Source organism: Vipera berus (assembly GCF_964194415.1).
Source record: "Vipera berus genome assembly, chromosome: 6".
Classification (NCBI taxonomy): Eukaryota; Metazoa; Chordata; class Lepidosauria; order Squamata; family Viperidae; genus Vipera; species Vipera berus.
In genome coordinates, this window is record NC_138208.1 from 90128856 (window position 1) to 90136572 (window position 7717).

Genomic DNA, 7717 nt, shown 5'->3' on the forward strand with positions numbered 1-7717 from the left:
ATCAACCCCGACTGCTCTTTAGAAGGCCAGATCCTGAAGCTAAAACTCAAATCCTTTGGCCACCTAATGAGAAGGAAGGACTCACTGGAGAAGAGCCTCATGCTGGGAAAGATGGAGGGCAAGAGAAGAAGGGGACGACAGAGAAGGAGGTGGCTGGATGGAGTCACTGAAGCAGGAGGCGTGAGCCGAAATGGACTCCAGAAGATGGTGGAGGACAGGAAGGCCTGGAGGAACGTGGTCCATAGGGTCGTGAGGGGTTGGACACGACTTCAGAACTAACGACAACAAATTGTGGGACCACGGTGTGAAGAGAGAAGGGAGACAATTTTAAAGAGTTTCAAAAGAACCAGTTCAGTCTGGGATTAAAACTCCCATAATTCTAAACTGAAGAAGCTTCTTGGATGAGAAGCGAAATGTTTTCAAAGGAAATATATATATATATATATATTATATACATATACCCAGAAAGTCCAGCCGCCTTTGGGGAAAAGCACCTTTGGGTCACACGGAAGCCGTTTGCCAGGTGAGTTGCCCTCGGCCGGAAAGACAAATCAACACAACATTGCACCCAGGCCACTCACTCGCTGCTTCTTCGCCAGAGGACAATTTTTCACAGCGTGATTATGAGACACACCTTGGCAGACGGATCCCTGCACGTGGGACATTTTCCCTCAGGGCCTTTGATGTCGGCCGCAACCCCGGAAGTCGGGTGGATTAGCAACAGGGAGCGTGCCAGCCTCAGCCCACACAGCTTGGCACTTTGGCTGGCATCACGGGACGCCCAGTGAGGGAACTGAGTCAGGCCAGGCTAACCTGGAGGAGGCTGCGGATTCCCTGAAAGAGGAATGACCCCTCGGATGGAAATGGAAGGCAGGAAGAATCCCCCAAATCAGGAGGATCTTCTTGGCAACTTTTCTGACTCAAAATTGGTGGGTGTGTGTGTGTGTGTGTGTGTGTGTATTATCAACAAAAATGCAAAAGGAAAAAAAATGTGTACAAAAAGAAGAGAGAAATATGAAATAAGTCTAACATTAAACATAAAGAACCCATCCTGGTTAGATGCTGTAAAAATATATTTCCTGTCCTTATTTAACAAGAATGTATTACTATATAAAATAAGCAAATATTCTAGATGAGGGGATCTCTATCTGATAATCACATTGACCCAACATCTCATCATTAGACAGACAGACAGACAGAGACACGGAGGGGGGAGAGAGAGAGAGAGAGAGAGAGAGAGAGAAAGGCAGACAGATAGACGATAACAAGAGAGAGAGAGAGAGAGAGAGAGAGAGAGAGAGAGAGAGAGAGAGAGAGAGAGATAAGACAGACAGATGAAAGGCAGAGAGATTATAAAGAGTAATAGAAACAGATGAAAGATGGAGAGGGAGAAAGATTATAAAAGATAGAACGATAGAAAGACATGAAAGGTAGAGACAGATAAAGATATAGATGATAGATGTAGATAGAAACACATGAAAGAAGTAGAGACAGAGATAGATAAACACATGAAAGACAGATTATAAAGATAGACAGAAACAGACATGAAAGACAGGTAGAGAGATTATAAAGATAGATAGATCGATAAGATAGATAGATAGATAGATAGATGATAGATAGATAGATAGATAGATAGATAGATAGATAGATAGATAGATAGATAGATAGGCGGAGAGATAGACGAAAAATACAAAAAAAATTCTCCAATTGTATTGAAAGCCGTTCACTGTTGTTGCAACTGGATTCCTCAGACGCCTCCTGTGGCTGGATGCACAACAAGCAACAAAATACAGATCATCTTATTGTATTACTTGCAAACGACAAGAAGGCACCTGTTGAGCACCTTTTCCGACTCACAAATTTTTAAAAATTGTGAGTCGGAAAAGGTGCTGACAGGGTCCCTCCGACGTTTGTGCCACCGCAGACGGAGGCAGCTCCCCTGCAATTTCTGGGTTGGAATAATTAATAGCATTATTCATTGCAATAATTACCTTCTTCTTCATAAACATCTTGCAAACTTCACTCGTTGCCGTGATTATAACTTACGACCATTTTTCACACTTACGGCCATTGCAGCATCCCCCATGGTCCCATGATCAAAATTCCGACGCTTGGCAACTGACTCGTGTTTATGACAGTCGCAGTGACCCGGGGTCGTCTGATCCCTTTTGGCGACTGGCAAGCCAAGCCAATGGATTCACTTAACAACCGGGTCAGTAACTTAAGAACTGCAGGGATTCCCTTAACAACCAGGGCAAGCGAGGTCGTAAAACGGGGCAAAACTCACTAAACAGTCAGTAAATGAGCTGTTGCAACTCGACGATTCCCTGTGTAATGGTGTTTTTTTTAATTTGCCGGAAACGGTTGTTTTTGACGAAAAGAAAGCCTGTGCCAAACCGTCGGTTCATTTAGTGACCATGGTGTTCACTTTACGACCGTGGTGTTCGCTTAATGACCGATGCAAAAAGGTCACAAAATCGGTCGCGGTTCCGTGATGACATGCCTCGTGACCACTGTTATGACCAAAATTGCAGGCTCCGTTATGGATATAAGTCGGGGATCACCTGTAACATGGCCCTTGATAGAAAGACTGGCCTTTCCGCGCTTTAAACTATGAATTGTGGCTTCTTCACTAACCAGGACAACAAGTTGGATCCTGGCGACTACAGGTAGTCCTCGGCTTACGACAGCTCATTTAGTGACTGTTCAAAGTTACAATGGCAGTGAAAAAAGGGACTTACGACCATTTTTCACACTTATGACCATTGTGATCAAAATTCATATTTCATACTTATGACGGCTGCAGGGTCTTGAGATCTTGGGATTCTTGTTTTGCGGCCTTTTGACAAGCAAAGCCACTGGGGAAGGCAGATTCATTTAACAACCGTATTCCTAACTTTACAACTGCACTGATTCACTTAACGACTGCGGCGAGGAAGGTCGTAAAATGGGGCGAAACTCACTTCACAAATGTCTGGCTTAGATCTGTGGTCATAAGTGAAGGACTACCCGTCTTTCCTTTTTCCTTCTCTTTGAACTTCTCTTTCCACAATGGATGGCATTTAAAGCTGCTCTTATATCTTTTTTTTTTAAAAAACAACCCCAATTAATTAAACCTTAGTTGATTAATTACATACCTTAATTAACTGATTACATCTTTGCATATAGAAAAGCCTGTTGTGGTTATAGGGTTATTCCTGCACAGCTGCAGGAAAACATTTCTGCAAAGAAGAGAATGCTTTCCCTAAATTTGCACTCCGGGTTTTAAAATCTTTATTATTATTATTATTACTATTATTTTTCTGGAGCTCCAGTCCTGTAATCAGGAAAGGCTGAAAGGACTGAGCTTTTTTTTAAGGCTTCAATGAAATCAAAGCTCTTTTGTAGCCATGCTGTGTCAGAAGCAGCACCGTCAGCTACGGAAAATCTATAGAAAAGAATAAAAAATTAAAAAGAAAGATTTTCCCCCCCACTGGATGGTGAATAAAAAGCGCCAGGCTGCCACTATAAAGCTGGAACAAGCATTAATGGTTAGAGGGGGACCCCTTAATTTACAGCCCAGTCTTTTTTAAACTTGTCAGTTTTAAGAGGGGTGGACTTCAACTCCCAGAATTCCCCAGCCAGTTTTCCTTTCTTTTGCTGGCTGGGGAATTCTGGGACTTGAAGTCCACTCGTCTTAAAGCTGCCAGATTTGAAAAAATGGTGCCTCATAATCTTGGTCTAGTTGTAGGAACTCGGCAGCTTCGCTAAAACAAGCCATCCCTTGTTGCTGCAGAAATGATGTGATTTAGGGTTAAACCTTCACAGCAAACCAACATTTAGACCAAGATAGTTTGACACATTTGACAGTTCAGTTTCAGAATTACACGTAGTTCTCGGCTTACGGCCGCAACCGAGCCCCAAATTTCCCTTGCTAAGCAAGGCAGTCATTAAGTGACCTTTGCCCACCCCCGCAGTTTTACAACCTGTTTCAACAAAGTTGTTAACTGAATCCCTGCAGTCCAGGTGGCCCTCGACTTTTGACAGTTCATTTAGCGACCGTTCAAAGTTACAGCAGCGCTGAAACAAGGGACTTATGGCCATTTTTCACACAAGCGTTGCAGCGTTCCCTGTGGTCACATGGTCAAAATCCAGAAACTTGGCCAGGGTCTCCTATTTCTGACGGTCGCAGCGTCCCAGGGTCATGTGATCAACTGTTGCATCCTTCTGACAAGCAAACTCACTGGGGAAGCCAGATTCACTTAACAACGCCCTTACTCACTTAACAACCATGGCAAGAAAGGACGAAAGATGGGGCAAAACTCACTTCACAATTGTCTCTCTTAGCAAGAGAAAGTTTGTCTTCAGCTGTGGTGGTAAACTGAGGACTAGCCGCACTTAAGTTAGTAAAAAGGTTGTTAACTGAATCCGGCCTCCCCCGTTGACTTTGGTGGCCAGAAGGTCGCAAAAGGGGATCACGTGACCCCAGGATGCTGCGACCGTCATAAATAAGAATCAGTTGCCAAGCGTCTGAATTTTGATGACGTGACATCCCTGGGGATGCTGCAACGGTCGTAAGTGTGAAAAACGGCCCCACGTCCCTTTTTTTCAGTGCCGTTGTACCTTTGAACAGTCACTAAACGAGTCATTGTTAAGTCAAGGGCTCCTCGCAGAAGTGCAAAACGGCACCTGCATTAAGCAGTCCGGCTTCGAAAGCCAACGTAGCTGCATGACGCAAAGAGAGGCAACGGGGCTGGTTGCGTCAGTGTGCAATTTCCATCCTGCCCATTTCCTGCAAGTTTCTCCAACTGTGGCTCACCGGGGTGTGCCCTTTCCTCCCCGCCCTGGCAAGCTGGCACTTCAACACTTCCCGTGATCTGGGCAAAGATCCAGCCACACCTGCCTGGCATGCCAACGGCACCTGGGTGGCCAGCTAAGGCAGGTCGTGATCTCATCCTCATGGCAGGATGTCACACGGGCAGCTTGACGACGGACACATTCCGCACGGATCAGAATCCCAGGCCCGTCCATTAATTTGTGCCCCCTTGAAAGATAGCCTGAGCATAGTATAGGGCAGGGGTCCCCAACCTTGGCAACTTTAAGACCTGAGGACTTTAACTCCCAGAATTCCCGAGCCAGGCTCGGGAATTCTGGGAGCTGAGGTCCACAGGTCTTAAAGTTGCCAAGATTAGGGACCCCTGGTATAGGGATGGCACAAAAGGTTGTTCTTGTTATTAACCTAATGACTGCCATTTTTGCTTCTGTACATTTTGCTTGCGTTAGGGACGCCATTTTGTGAAGGCAGGAAAATCATGTACACCGAGGGATCCCCAACCCTCGGTCTCTGGACCGGTACCGGGCCATGGCATGCCAGCAACCGGTCTGCACAAACAAGCAAAGCCCCATTTGTGGGATGCAGGCAGCCCACAAAACAATGCACCCTCCGGTCCGCGGAAAAACCTCACTCTGAGGTACACAGACCCAGAGACAGGGGAAAGAGCGGGAAAGTAATGAAAGATGATTGGTTAACATTCTGTGGTGCCAAGGAGTGTCACCTTGTGATTGGTTGTTACCTGTAAATAAATAGAAGTGCCTAACTGACCATGGGGTGGTACTTCTGCACGCAGCTGCCAGCGTGTTGGACAGTGTCCCACCCAGCAATGTCACTTGGCCAAATAAAGTTCTGTTTGAGCTGGAAGCCTCCGCTTCAGCCTCCCGATTTGCCCCCTTGGAACCTCAAATTCTTCGGGCAGCTGCTGACCCTTACATTGGAAAAGGCTGATTTATTCTATTTATTTATTTATGAAATAAACGGACTGGCATCTAACTCACACATCGATGCCTCCGGCCGTCTTACCACATTTAAACAGTCCACCGTGGAGGTAGTCCTTGAATTATGACCACCACTTCTGTTTGCTAAGCGAGACGGTTGTTAAGTGGGTTTCGCCCCTTTTTCCCACCTTGCTTCCGCAGTTGCTAAGGGAACCGCCGCAGTTAATGCATTAGTAACCCGGCGGTTCAGTGAATATGGCTTCTCGGAAGGTCTCAAAAGGGGATCCCCGTGACCCCCGGGACGTTGGCACTGTCGTAACTATGAACTGGTTGCCCGGCGTCCGAATTTTGATCACGTGACCACGGGGACGCTGCCACGGTCGCAAGTGTGAAAAACGGTCATGACTCGCTTTCTCGTCTGCCACTGTAACGTTGAAACAGTCACTAAATGACTAGATGAATGGTTGAATAGGGATGTTGTCTCCATCGCTGCTAGAAACCCCAATTTACCGTGTGTGAACCCCGTCCAATTGTAGTTTGTCGAACAGACTGCAAGAAGGCTTAGCGTGACGTGTGCCAAGCCCTGCCATCTCCACCCTGTTCTTGAGGAGCATCTTCTGAGTCCCAAAGAAATTTCTTCATCCTTGCAAGGCTGGCCCTACTACGCCATCTTCGCTCTACTCAAACTCCGCAAATGATGCCCTGAAGGTGTACCAGGCGGGGAAAGGTGGCACGTAACCTTAGATGACCTCCACAAACCACATGCTTAGAAACAACATCAATAATAATTAATTAACAGCCAGTAACGAACAAATTTGATAATTCCATAATTAGCCCATTAATGAACTAATAATAATAATAATAATAATAATAATAATAATAATAATAATAATAATAATAATGATGATGATGATGATGATGATGATGATGATGATGATGATGATGATGTTGGAAGGGATCTTGGAGGTCATCTAGTCCAATGCCTGCTCAGGCAGGAAACCCTATACCATTTCGGACAAATGGCTGTCCAGTCTCTTCTTAAAAACGTCGAGTGTTGGAGCATTCACCGCTTCTGGAGGCAGGTTGTTCCACTGGTTAATTGTTCTCACTGTCAGGAAATTCCTCCTTAGTTCTAGGTTGCTTCTCTCCTTGGTTAGTTTCCATCCGTTGCTTCTTATCCTGCCTTCAGGGGCTTTGGAGAATAGCTTGACTGCCTCTTCTTTGGGGCAGCCCCTGAGAGATTGGAACACTGGTATCATGTCATCCCTCACCCTTCTCTTCATTAAGCTAGACATACCCAATTCCAGCAACCGTTCCTTACATGTTTCAGTCTCCAGCCCCCTAATCATCTTTGTTGCTCTTCTCTGCACTCTTTCTAGAGTGTCAACATCTTTTTTACATCATGGTGACCAAAACTGGATGCAGTATTTCTTTGACCTTCCCTTCTTTAAACTTAAACAAATATAATTCTTAATATTTTCAATATATGAATGATTAAATATAGACTTTTTCATATTTATACAGGTAGTGATAACATCTATGTATAACATTTTTTTTATCAGCTTGTATTATTCTTATAACCATCATCTCATTAGTTCACCATGCATCCTATTTTCGTGATTTCTGTTCAGGCTTAATTTCCCCTCTTACAACAGAACACATTTAATGCCTTGCTAAGGCCACAGCTGGAATATTGCATCCAGTTTTGGACGCCACGATATAAAAAAGATGTTGAGACTTTGGAAAGAACAACAAAGGTGATTAGGGGGACTGGAGGCTACAGTCTGTGACAGGGAATTCTGGGAAGTGGAATCCAACATCCTTGGAGGGTTCCAGTAAGGCAGACTGGGGCACTCTGGGAGTTGAAGTCCACACCTGATAAAATTGTGGAGGTTGAGAAAGATTGCTGTAGGGAAAGACTGCAAACATTAACAAAATAATATCTGGGTACAATACAGGCAATCTC